We start from the raw sequence: 14,145 nt of genomic DNA on the forward strand, positions 1-14,145 counted from the left end.
GCCACAGACACTGTGGAATAACATCATAGCAGGACCCGTGTATTATGCACACACGCAGCCTCCTCGCTATGTCATGATGTCATTCAACACAATATTGTACTAGTACTACGAAATACCTAGCTCTAACTATGTAAGGATCTCTCGAGAACTCCCCAAAACCCCAACAGCATCAGTTAATCTGTGATGTCGACACCACCTTCGCAGAAACATTACGTATACAGTGTAATGTCTCCCTCCAGGCTTTACCTGATCTGGCCCTACTTTAGCTTATCTAGTCTAGATTGTTGTGGTGGTAGTGCTTCTTCAACTTTTGCCTAAATCCTGTTGAGGAGGATATGCTCTAGATTTGAGAAGTTGAAACGGGACAGAAAGTAGTCATATCGGTCAGGACGTTTCAGGCTCGGTGTTTGGTTTGCCAGGTTTAAGCGTGGTGATCACTTAAGCTCTCTTCCATGCATGGGGTCGATGGGACTCTGCGTGTGCGGAAGTAAAAGGACATGAAGTGTCTTCGCCATTCCAGGCGTTTACCTCCGGCCTTGATGAGTTGCTCTGGATGGATATTATCTGGGCCCAGGGCCTTTCCTGTCTTCAGATATTTCAGTGCAACGTGTAGTTCTTGGATTCAGTTCCTGGATGATGTAGCCATCATTGTGCAGTGGGCATCTTCTTATTTGTACCAGCTCATTGTTGAATTGCTTAAAGAATTTTCTTTTTCAGTTGGGGTGCTGTACTTGCCATTGTTGATAAGTTTGTGGTTGGTTTCCCTCCATGTTATATTCTGCATGCGTTGCTCAGCTTAGACTGGAGTTGGTCTGCAGAAGCTGGAATTGATCATCGTCTGTTGCTGATTTGCACAGATTGTACAGTTAGCATTCAGCATCCCAGCCAGGAATGAAATTATTGCGGCAACCTTGAGGGATGCATCTCTTTGAGGCTGAACCTATGGCATCACAGAAGGCAAGATCTTCTGACTCGGGTGGGCGAGGGAAGGGATCCATCAGACTTGCTTGTTATGACCCCATAACAGTTCCAGTCTGACTTGCGGAAGTTCCAGCAGACTGGAAGCATCCAGACTGTGAGCAGTTCTTCAATCGACTGATGGTGATGTTTATTCAAATCCATTGTACGAGTTTTTCTTATAACAACAGCGCAACATGATTGTACAAAGATAGTGTGCTTACCTTTAAGCTGCCAAGTTTGGGTTTGATTCCTGACCCAACTATAAACTCTCAGATTGGTGATTAGCAGGTAAGGCCTGATGATTAGATTAGCAGGTAAGGCATCATACTGAGTCCTCCCACTGATGGACGTTCATCCGGTTGGCCCGTCTTGGTGGACATTAAAAATCGCACCTTGTCTTTTGAGATGAGGGTGAGTTATTGGCACCACCCTGACGTTCAAGGGGAATTGCATCAGCAGTACAGCTACATCTCAGCAATGATGCAACTTGCTGCACAAATTCACAACTGAATCGCAATCCAATAAGCATTTGCCAACGATGACTGAATATAGTTCATATACTAAATGTGCTCAACAAAAATTTGCTGCAAAAGTAATCACATACCTGCATGAAGTGAACATTGGATCAGGTATATCAAAAAAAAGAAAAAAGAATCGTTTGTTTCCCTCCTTGTCCAAGTTACAGCAAACTTTGATGCATCACAGATTCAGCTACAGCTTCAAGGAAGCCTTTTCCTGGCCTCTTTGCCTCTGAAATGCAATACGGATCAAGGTTTTTGTGGGATTTGACGCACCATCTATTACACGCATCCTCTTCATGCCAAGCTCGCATCCTCTTCTTGCCAAACTCGCTTCCTTTTCTTGCCAAGTTTGCAGCGTACCACATATTAATAGGCCATGCTCAGATGAATTTCTAATTAAAACCTGCACTCGGTCTTTGATCTCATGAGCACTTTGGCTACATGCCATTGGTAAGTTAGAGCTGGAAAGATATGGCTTTATGTTTCAAGAGCCATTTCCCTTGATGTTCCTGCACTTGCATTGGTCGATCTCTCTCCACCCATTCATTAGTTTCAATTAAAAAAACAAAAAATTAAGTCTTTGTGATCAATATCCAATGATACTATACATCGTCGTGAAAGTTGTAATAAAAGCTGTATTGGGTGGTCACATAGGACTGGCTGACTGGCAGGATAGCCTAGAGGTACGTGCACTTGCATCTGAGCTGTCTTGCTTGGGTTTGAATCCCAACTCAGCTCTAAACTGGCATCCTGGTGTTTTGCAGCCAGGGTGAGGCATAAACTTGTGTGCCATCACTTGCATTAACATTAAACTAGGTGTCCTGTCTGCCAGCATTAATTAGTTGGTAGATGTTAAAGATCCCACTGTGTCATTTGTAAAAAAACATGTGAGCTATTGCTGGTACCCTGAAAAATTACAAATGTATGCTCTGACTTCGTTGAGCATCAGGCTGGGACTGGTGGTTCTTGAAAGAAGGGTTTGGGCCAAAAATGTTCCCCAGCCAACTGCATGAGGTGGGGATAGTCCAGGGGCCAATGGGGCCGAGCATGCACCCCTCCCCCCCTCTCAATAATCCAACCAGATGTGCATAATTGTATTCATTGATGTCCCCTTCGATGGGAAAAAGATGTTAGCATTGAAATAACTCTTTTGGCCAATGTTGTTTTTTTAACACCCTATTGGGACCTCTGTCAAAATGCCACTTCTGCAGCAATTCAACCATTCTTAGAGGTTCATGAAATTTGTGGTCATTTATGTTGCTCCATCTCAATAGTTACTCAAATAAGACCAAACATGGCATGTTACTTCATTGTCCTTAATTTTGTCAACAGCACAGCGGTTGCCCGGTATAAATGACCTAGCAATGCTGATTGCACCGTTCTTGAGAAGATCATTGGCTCCTGGATGGGATTCTACAATGCTGGCAAGCAAAAGAGCAAATCATGTAAGATAACGGGCATAATTGTGCCCCCCAAATCCAAATAAAAGATCTGGCATTAAGAAAAGACACTGTGTGTATAATGAAAAGTTGTTGGTCTTCAGAGTTCTAATCAAGGAGAACACAAACCATACACAATCCATGTATGATATCCAATACTGCATTATCTTTCCAAGAGAACCTTGATGGACCTCAACTTTGAATATTTCTTAGGTGCCAAGAAATTTTCCATGATTGGCATCTTCCATGACAAAATCAAAGGATGACTTCAATGGAGACTGGAGTAATTGTTGGACTTTCTGCTGGGATTGTCCTGACACACCACAAAGTAATGCTTCTCTTCCTCTAATTGACACGAAATACTCTAGAAGAAGTCTCTCTAAACACTCAAGCATCATATTGTGGCAGTGCATGCTTCTGTTTTAGTTCTTACCAGATGTCATACCATCCAGTGAACCAGGTGACATCAACCCTGCTTCAAGAAGATGTCCTGGAGACCAGACCCCTTTTTTAAATAAGCAAAATCCAAATGGAAAGTACGTATCATTACAATGTGATCCTTGTATCCCACAGGATTATTCCAAAGGAGAGGATATACCTGCACATGCCAAGATCAAATGTCATCACACCTCCTTAGTTGTCATTCGTTGCTTCTTCTGCTGCTCTGAGGGTTTTTTTAACTGTGCTGTACTCAGTGATAGGATCATTTATCACAGGATACTAGACAATGGTGATCATGCTAGAAGGTGCCACACCAGTCGACGTGACAAACCCTGCCCAGCTGGGGAGCTCTTGACCTCTTTCATTGCATACCTGTCTTGAAAATATCCAGGCCAGGTCTTCTCTCAATGGCTTATTCATAGCTTTAGCTCTTTCATCGCACTGCTAGTGCACTCTGAAGTCTGGGTTGACCTTCTGTCAACATGAGATGCTGCTCGGCAACCTTCTAGCTGGAGTTTGACAGAACGATATTTGTTGCATGGAATTGAGGGGACATCAGGTTTGAAGCTCCCAGGATTTTCAGAACCTAATACATCCTACATCATAATTCCATGTGTGGTGTGAATCGAAGCTGAACCTGTTAAACTTGAGAAGAACTGATCAAAATTGTCAAAATCAGATTGGAAAACAGAGGGCACATCAGGCTGTTTCCACCTCCATCAAACCTATGTGATTTGGAGGACGTCCTTGTGGAAAAATGGTGCCACATTCTTGCAGAACAGTTCCAGACCCTTGTTGACTCCATGCCATGTTGTAAGCATGTCGTTCTGGATGCATGTGGTGGCCCAACACCAAGTGACATTTTGTTGGTGTTTCCATTTTTTTGTCCACTGCTGCAAAAGAGGCATTTTGACGTTGATCCACATTGGATGCTAAAAACATAGACCAAAAGAGTTCTTTAAATGCTAACATCTTTTTCCGTCGAAGGGGACGTCAATGGACACAATTATGTACATCAGGTTGAATCATGGGGGGTGGGGTGCACTGTACCCCCCTACCCCCTTAGCCAATGGACGAGAATAATTGTTTCCGTTAAAGACTCAACATACATGGTCACGTAACGTACCTGACCGTATAAGATTGAAAGCTCATTAAGTTTCCCGAGCTGAAAGGCCCATTTATGACGGGCACTTGATTACTGTTCATTTCAACCAGCTCGTATAACCATGTTCTATGGTAGTTGCATTATTTAATTACTTTCAAATTAAATTATTCTGTGTGTGCATATACTGTATCTTACAATAATTGTTGAATTCTAGCTTCAGTTTCCCATGCACTTCTGGCTAAGTTAAGTAGTCAAGTCCGGTCAAGCCATGTCATGAAATTTCATGTATGAGTAGTGTAGCAATGACACACTTTTTGAAGGATATATTGTGCATTTGATAACAAATATCCATTTCAAACAAGCTGTATATCTGAATGACGAAGAAAACGGAAGGATGCAGTGAAAAAAAAGACTAAAGAAGAATTTTCCTTCAAATATAATTGAAGATGAGCATATTTAAACCATCAGTATCCCAAAACAAAAAGTGCAAAAGTAGGATTATGCAAATTAAAATTTAGCAAATTATATATTTACAATTTTATACAAATTATAGGAGAGAAAAAATCAAAGGAAAACAAGGCAAGAGTAGATATTGAAGCTAAAATACTCAGATTCAAAGCCATCTCTGGATTGGACTCATCCATATTAGTCAACCAGCCAAAAATCGAAAAGTCCCCTAGAAATTATTTTTGCAACATCGCTTGTTAATTAATAGCAGGCATCCATGTTGGTTCATTCCACTGTGGAAAGGTAAAAAGAATGTGGGTGGATGCCATCGCCAAATTTCAATTTCAAGGTCATTTTGAAGGTCACCAAGGTCATTGCCGGTCGATTTTGGGGTTTTGCCTATTTTGATGAAACCGGTGCCTATTTTATTGAACATATCATTAAAACCAAAACTCGTATATTGCAAGCAAGTGTATTTTTGCATTGTGAATGGTTAAACTGAAAATATACCTTAATTTATGGAGTTTTAAGAGAATGAAAGGCAAACATTGCCATTTTTCTGTTATATTCTTATGGGTATTTTACCATGTCCAATGTCGCTTTGTTCTCAGTACTACCAGAACTTGCACACCATTAACATGTTGTTATTTTCTTTCCAGCTGGAGATAGGCAGGCTTCCTGCCAAATATGTACCAGATGTAGTGTATATAGCAGTGTGCAAGGTGTTCTTGTTGATCATTGTTACATGGTTATAACCACTGTGTACACTGTATTTTCAGATCGCTAGAAACTTCCACAGTTTGAAAGCAATAGTATAGTAGCCACTGTGACGAACCACTTTGGTGAACACACAAGTGTTGACGTAGTGTTTGACCGCAACACTGGAGATGAGTCAATCAAGGCTGTGACTTGAGCAAAGAGAATGGGCAAGAAGAAACTGATTCGGAAGATCATTGATCGGCCAGATGTCCCCCAACCCCAGGTTTGGAGCAATTTTATTGCCTCAGATGCGAACAAGGCAGATCTTGCAAGGTTCCTTTCTGAGATTATCATGCAGAAGGGCGAAGATCTCCCCGAAAGAAGTGAAGTGGTAGCAGGAGGTGGATTCTCCAATGCTACCGATGCCAGATCAACAAGAAAGGAAACAGTCAGACTTCATAGCAACCATGAAGAGGCTGATACAAGGCTGATACTCCATTCATGTGAGGCAGTCAGTGAAGAATATGAAAGGTTGGTGGTCATGTGCAGTGACACATGTTTGTTGCTTCTCCTACACTTCATACCAACCAGAGCAGCTCAAGTATGGATGGTTTCTGGAACATCAACGAAGTGGAAGTGCTACCCAATACATGCTGTATCAGACAAACTGCCACAACCTGTTAGGGAAACTTGCTGAGTTTGCATGCACTAACAGGTTGTGACACAACCTCAGCCTTCAGTGGCCATGGGAAGAAGACATGCCTGAAAACTTTCCAGAGTCAGCCACTCCTAGTAAGTGGAATTGGTCGCGATGGAGAACTCGCCCAAGTTGAGCAGTTTGTATATCATCTGTATGGCGTTCCTGCACAGCCAAGTGTGGATCAAGCCAGATTCCATGTGTTTGGAAAAGCCAATAAGGGCCTTGATTTGTTGCCTCCGACCATAGATGCCCTGGATCTGCACAGCAAACGTGCCAATTACCAGGCAAAGATCTGGTTGCAAGCAGATCGAGAATGCATCACGATACCATCCCCTGTGGACACTGCTGCCTGGGTGAAGGAGAAGACTTGCCTGGTATCTATCTGGACAAGACTGCCCTCAATTCCAGATGCCTGCCTTCAGCTGATGACCTGTGGGTGCAAATCCAAATGCCAAACAGCTCGGTGCATTTGCTTTAAAAAAGAACTGAAGTGCACTTCTGCATGTGGCTGTGATGCGCTAGAATGTTGTAACCCAGCTGGGCAATAGATTTTCTATAAAACATGCACATAGTACATTTTAGCCACATTGAAATTGTTGTTGAACAAATCTACAGTAACCTAAGTATTATGATCAGATTAGTAGACCTAAGCAGATCGTCAGGTGAACTTTTTCTGCCACCGTAAACACCAGGAATAAGACACTAAACACTTGAGGATATAAAATGATAGGTGTTATAGATCCGTGCTGTGTGCGGGTCGGATCGAAGAGAAAGTTGCACAATCAAAGGGAAATTGATCTTGGGAACATTCTGTACAATAATAATTACATCCACATAAGGCAGGTTATCACGTGGGTGTGAGACCCAACAATGCATTACCTATAACCTTACTTTGGTGAAAGCAATGTTAAAAACAATCTTACAAATTAAAATTCTACTTTATCTTGTCTTGTATTATAAATTGCCTTTCAGAATATGAAATATGACGTCATTTGACTGTTAAAATTGTCATCCAAGCAGCAAGTTCAAATGAGGACTCCAATATTTATGGTGGTATTCCGTATTCTTTCAATGGACTATAAAAGTGTGATGAGGTGTATAACTTTTAATCCACTCATGGGTCGGTTTCCATGTCGTTCTATTCTTACTAATAGCTAATCCAATGTCCTTGTGCACATTTCCTTGTGAACTACATGTGCAACTGCAAATCCCGGCTGATTGTAAACTTCACTCCTCGTAAGCAGACGTAATACTTCACTTTGTGACCAATAACTATTTGAAAGATTTTTTTATTTTTTTTTGCTCGGCTGCATTGCTTATTGCAGATCATCGGAGAGTTCCTAATCTCCCCGGCTGTTATAGAATGTCCTCCAGCCTACTAACTATTGGAGGCATGTCCGTGTCTAAATAATGACAGTATCCATGGTGACCTGGCAATGTCATCCAATAAAACCATCTGTCTGGAGATCAGCTGATTTCAGGCCAGCCAATGACGTCCTTCAAGTGATACTGTATCTAGGCAGGGCCTGTCGTCTAGTGTACTTGAAACAGGAGAGTGACAGGGGTGGCCAGAAGACAAACTGCCTTGATCAGCACTGCAAATCCTCTCGGGGTATCTTCTTTCAGGCTTGGTCCGAGACGGCCGAGCCAGGGCACCGATCGCTGCTTTGTGCGATTGACACTACCTAATGTTGGCCAAATCAGATCACTGCCTCTTGTACCCCAACCTATTGCTGAAGTAACGAGAGAGAGTGTCTCACAAGGAGTTCGTTGTGATATCAGACCGAGACTTGGTGGAAAGCATGGTTATAAGGAGAGGGAGTTGTGAGATGAGTGACTTGTTTTGGAGTCTTGGGAACATTCTGTACAATAATAATTTGTTAGCCGACACAAGCACGTTAGAAACTAACCACTCCATGTCAACTTATTATATTAGGGCATACTAAATTTCTCTGTTGATAATCACCTTCCTGGAATACAAGGTGTCGTTACTTTGTGCAGCACACAATGGAACTTGTATCTGGTTTAAAGAAATGATGTTAGGGGTTGTTGAATGCACAAAGTATGCTAGCTTTGATAAAAGTGTGAAATTCCCAGCTGCGTATCAAAATAAATGAGGCATGCCATGTTGTTCGGCCATTATAAACTTGGTTTCCATGAGTGAGGATCTGTGTATCCTTTGCGATTCCGTTCCTGCCAAAGAAGCACGTGTAACACGACAGTTATGTTAAAAATCTTCCTTTTGTAGCTGTGTTAGGAAATCTGGATCAGACTTAGTGGTGTAGCAGTTCAAGAGTCTGTTCCGAGTCTGGGAGGTTGGTGGTTTAATTCCTGCTGAGTCAAACCAAAAACCGAAAAATGTGGTGCTTCCTAGCTTTATGCTCAGCATTTAAAAAGGATAGAGCACAGACAAACAACTATAGGTTGGCAACTATTGCGCAGGCCTGATGTGCCTAATGGCATACTCTGGCATTGCAGTTCCTTTTAAGGGAACTTGTATAAGAGGAATGGTTGTGGTGCTGTGACTGCTGTGGTGTGGCTTTCTTGGAAGGACTTCATAATACTTTTAAAGAATCCTTGGCATGATATTTAAAGGGTAGAGGCCTAAATCATTTGGAGGACGCGCAAAACAAACAATAGAAAGAGGTTATGTCGGTCATGCAATTATAGTCTGGGGATGGTGTACAGTTGACCTTGAGTCTGACATTGAGCTTGAGTGCTCACTCGCCTTTTTTGTTTTCCCAACTTCAAATTATTCTTCATAAAGTAAATTTTTTTCTGACAAGGGCAGTGGATTGCCAGAAATCTTTCGTTAAATCATTTATTAATTTTTTCCCATTGAAATTATTCATTCATCCATTTCAATTCATTCATTCATTCGTTACTTTGAATCACTCATCAACTCCCCCTCTCCTCAATCATTCTTATTCATTCAATCAATAGTCATTCATTGCCTCCCCCACCAAAGGTGGGGGGAGGTTATGTTTTCACTCCTGTTTGTCTGTCTGTCTGTTATTCGGCAAAATTTTTTTTCCCAAGTATGTTGATCTGTTCCATTTGTCGGCAATTTTTTTGGACAAATATGTTGATCGCTTCCATTTGTTTTTCTGTCCGCACACCTGTAATCGCCTACAGGTCACAATTTTAAACCGATGTTCATGAAACTTCACCAAATGGTGGAGTTGATAGTCCGCCAACATCTTGTATTTTTGAGGTCTAAAGGTCAAAAGGTCATCATCGGCCAAATTTCTAAAATTGTCAATTTTCATCAGATTGACTTGACATTTGAAGAGCATTTGCATATCAGATCACATAATTCAACCACCTATTATTTTTGGGGTCAACTTTGGCCAAAAGTTCAACACAGACCAAAGGTCAACAACTTAGGTGCAATTTCTAAAATTCTCAATTTTCCTCCGATTTAATTTAAATTTGAACAGAATTTGCATATCATGTCACTGAATTCAAATACCAATTGTTTTTGATGTCAAAAGGTCAACATAGGCCTAATTCCTTAAATTGAAAGATAGGGCCAACCACAAAAAAAAAAAAAAATATATATATATATATATATATATATATATATATATATATATATATATATATATATATATATATATATATATATATATATATATATATATATATCATGATATCTCAAAAAGTTGTGGACAAGTTATGACAAAACTAGGTGGATGTGTTGGTTCAGTGAAAAGAACAATCCGATTAGATTTTGGTTCAGATCCAGCCCATCAGTGGGATACAAAACGTAAATTGTTCAGCCTGGTGGAGGTATGCACTCCACCGAGTGCCGTTCTCGTTCCTTTTTTGATTAATTCATCTATGAATATCTGAACACATGATAATATTGCTCAAGTATAAAGCCTGTTGAATTGAAAATTCTGTTCTTGATTCACTTAAGAATTTAATATCGGAGCTGAGTTGTTTGCTTCACCAAGGAGTGATCAACAGTCGAGTACACATTTGGGACCCTTGGGCAGAAAGCACGTGTCTGTTTTCTTTATGAGAAAATCAGGATTTAGTGTTGCAACCATTGCAACTTCCCAAAGGCTTGCCTTAAAGGGGTCATCTACATATTACATATGTAAATTTATAAAATAAATATTTATACTGTCCCCCAAAACAATCCTGAAATAGGACCCTTCCCTCTACTCTCTCACTTCTTCCAAACCTCTATTTTTTTCTCTCCCACCTCCTCTCCAACCTCTACCTTTCCACTTCCCTTGTATACTATATTTTCAACCCATCCCCTTCCACTCCCACATGTCGTCGATTCCTTTTTTTCAAATCCACCTTCCTTTCTCCTCACTTTTTGAGTACATATGATTAAGTGGATGACCCTTTTATGAAACAGCATTGTGTACAATGACTGCAGCACTTTCTTTAAAATTGGGGCTATGTTCATGATAAATGCTGATTTACCATTGTACGGTTGTTGCTGGTGAATACATATTGGATTTTTGTTGCATCATTAATGATGCCAGTTGCATCATTTTTATTGAGTCATTGCTGTGCTGCTGATCCAATACAAGGCACTGCTGTGCCCAGTTATAAACTCTCACCCTGGTGTTCCACAGGCAAGGCAATTCATCAATGTCTGCGCCATCCATTGGATGGACGTTAAGATGAGTGTCCCATCTGCCAGCACTAGTTGGTGGATGTTAAAGATCTCATCATGTCCTTCATGAAGAGCAAGTTATCACTGGCATCTGAAGAAATTCCAAATTCCTGCCTAGGTTGCGGGTAGCCACTTGAGTGGTCTTCTTAGAGGTTTATTGGCACTTGCTATCTCGGAGCGTGGTGACTGTATGGAGAGCAGCTTCTTCACTACAAGCAAATTGACCCCTGGGCAGTTCACATGTTTCATTTGACCAACCTCTTTCGGATTACGAATGGCAATCAACACACCCTGGCCAAATTCATTTTCATAAAGCCATTGCTGAAGCGTCCTTGGCCGTGGGAATTTATGATTTGTTCTCCATTCCAGTTGAGTTAACCTCTTCTTAACCATTCCAATGAGTCTTCTTTGTCTATGACTAGTCTGTCCAGCTATTTTTTTAAAAAAAATATATAACTCCCCACTCTTTTATCGTTCTCCCAGTTGTCAGTGTATATTTGTTGATATTTCGCTGTATGTTTTTCTTTTTTCTTTTTTTTGCAAGTCTTGGGGCACATTCATTGCTGTTTTGGTTTCATGCATGACATCTTACTTTCGCACCTGTGTTTGGAATTTTTTTGTAAGGTGGGTTAGGGATACCATCTTTGGCTTGTTGTCTTCATGTTTGCATACAAATTGGATTCGGTAGTCTATTGAATTTTTCACGTACTCAGCACATCATACCGTTGCCATTCTGTGGACTCTATTCTGTGTGCTACCTCCTTCTCATCTCGGCAGGTATATTCTTGAGATGCTTTGATTTTTGTTGAACATTTTGTGTATCGTGAGGAGTTTCCTTGTTTTGATATCTCATTTGTTCATTTGCAATTGTGGCCCGTTTATTATTTTGCAACTGTATTGGAATACTGGTACTGCGAGTTCGTTTATGGGTTTTTTTTTTATTTCTCGGGGTGAGAGATTTTTTTCAGGATCAGCCTCGTTCTACACTGGTATTCTTTTGTAATTTATTTACGCATTTGTTTGTGACATATTTGGTGTCCCTCTTCTGCAATGAGTTATTTGTATGATGCTTTGTTTTCAAGTTTCTGTGTTGTTGTTTTGAGGTCCATTTTTATCATTTTTGTTAGATTACATTGTAAAGTACACTTATCTAGGCCAAAAAGCATTTAAATGTCATCAGAATATACCGTTTCAATAATTTCAGTTGTTCTGCCAATTTTTTTGGTGTTTGGTGCAAAGAGCTTTAAACCACCTGTACATGTCACTTCTCCTGTTTTTTTGGATGTCCTAGTGGATGCTCGGATGTATCTATGTCCTTGCTTATTAATGACATTCCATTCCACTAGAAGAGGCTCCTTAACTGCCACATCCAACAATCCGCTGGACGCACGCGGGACCCCTCTCTAGAGGTCCTGGTACCCCCAGCCATATGCTAATACTCGTTTGTGGCACTGCTGTAATTTACCTTACAATGTCCCCTTCCCTTTCTATAGGTTTCGCAGAGGATATATCACTCCCCCCACACTTTACCTGACAGCCTCCTACTTTTCTGTAAGACTTATGGGGACTATGTGGCACTCACACGCTGCATCGCCTTCCTTTAGCACTCCAGGTTTTCCAAAAGAACACGCCCTATCATTTTTACACAGAATATACACACTTGTGCTGAATGTTTATAAATTACATAACTAGTCTATTTTAACCCAATTACCCCTATCACCATTCCCACTACAAAATACAGTAAACCCTTAAATATCGCGTAAGTCTTACAAAAAAGTTACATTTCTGGAAAATGCCGCGATATTCAAAACCGCATCGTGAAACCAATCCGTACGATAATAAGTGGGTAAGGTTCCTGGGCTTCGAGCAATATGGAGGAAGGTGGGTGACAGCCAAAAATAAACACGTCACAATTGATATAAACATATAAAATAAATATAAATCGGCTTTGTGATGAAGGTCAGGTCAGGTTCGATCTGTGACCTGCTACAGGTACCATGTAAACCTGTACTAACCTGTTCCATGGTCGGGTTGTCGGCGACTAAACCGTCTCCCCCACCAGGTTTTCTGGTGAGGAGGGTGTTTGGATATGGACACCCAGCAGGATTAAAAACAAAACCTGTCAAAGGGCGGAGGAGCTCCTTGTGAGCGAATGGCCATCCATATCTAGTGCCCAACTGTGTCTGCGGACGTCCTCCTGCAGTTGGGTCACTTCTTATTAGGAGGTTGGTGGCAGGATTTGCACTCCAGCCACCGTAAAACCCTTCATTCCGCAAAACGCAAAAACGCAAAAAAATCTGAAAACCCACTCAGTGGGGGTACCTCCTGTGCAGCTTCCCTTCGCAGGGCAGCTCACCGGATGACGGGATTGGGGCAAAGCCTTCGGGACCCCCAATCTTTGATAGGAGGGAAACCACGGGGTAACATCCCTGGGTCAGATTGCGGGAGAGTGTGTCGGAGTGGTGCTGAGGTGTCGTCCACCAGACGGCGGTCTCCTTGGGTTAACCTGAGGCGGTCCCTTCGGGTGGGTGCCTGGAATGTCCTATCCCTAAGAGAGGATGATCACCTGTCTCTGTTATCATCTGAGCTCAAGCGTTTGGACATCGGGATTGCAGCTCTCTCTGAGGTTCGGAGACCGGATTGCGGCGAGATAATGGTGGGTGGTTACACCTACTATTGGTCTGGTCGCTCTGATGGTTACCATACCCAAGGAGTTGCTGTAGCTGTGTCCAATAAGCTGACCCCAATGATAATTGAGGTAACACCGGTCAACGAGCGTATTATGAGATTAAGGATTCGTCACTCCTTAGGTGTCATTTCCCTGGTCTCTGTTTATGCTCCGACTGAGGCGAGTGATCTCACCGTGAAGGATGCATTCTACACCACACTCGAGTCTGTGGTTGATCAGTGCCCCAGACGAGATACACTTCTAGTCTTGGGGGATTTCAATGCATCGACTGGAACTGATAGGGACGGTTATGAGGTGTGTGTTGGTCCCCATGGGTCAGGAACTATGAACCAGAATGGCACTAAGTTCCTTGACTTTGCAAGAAGTCATGGACTTAGGGTGGCTGGTTCATGGTTTCAGCGCCCACAAGCTCATCGCTGGACTTGGTATTCCAACGCTGGCGGTGTGGCAAAGGAGATTGACCATGTCCTCATTGACGGTCGTTGGAGGATGATCCAGAACTGCA

At 41.8% G+C, this 14,145-nt stretch overlaps 1 long non-coding RNA gene and 1 pseudogene across 5 annotated transcripts in view; one reads left to right on the plus strand and one right to left on the minus strand.

Moving 5' to 3' along the window:
- LOC147020348 (uncharacterized) overlaps positions 1–14,145 on the minus strand; it is a 118,707-nt pseudogene that overhangs the window by 71,582 nt on the left and 32,980 nt on the right. The window lies entirely within an intron of this gene.
- Positions 1–14,145, plus strand: part of LOC147020350 (uncharacterized) — an 87,959-nt gene that overhangs the window by 6,112 nt on the left and 67,702 nt on the right. The window lies entirely within an intron of this gene.

This window comes from Eptatretus burgeri, chromosome 9 (assembly GCF_056783735.1).
Source record: "Eptatretus burgeri isolate ZD-2024b chromosome 9, Ebu_testis_v1, whole genome shotgun sequence".
Lineage (NCBI taxonomy): Eukaryota > Metazoa > Chordata > Myxini > Myxiniformes > Myxinidae > Eptatretus > Eptatretus burgeri.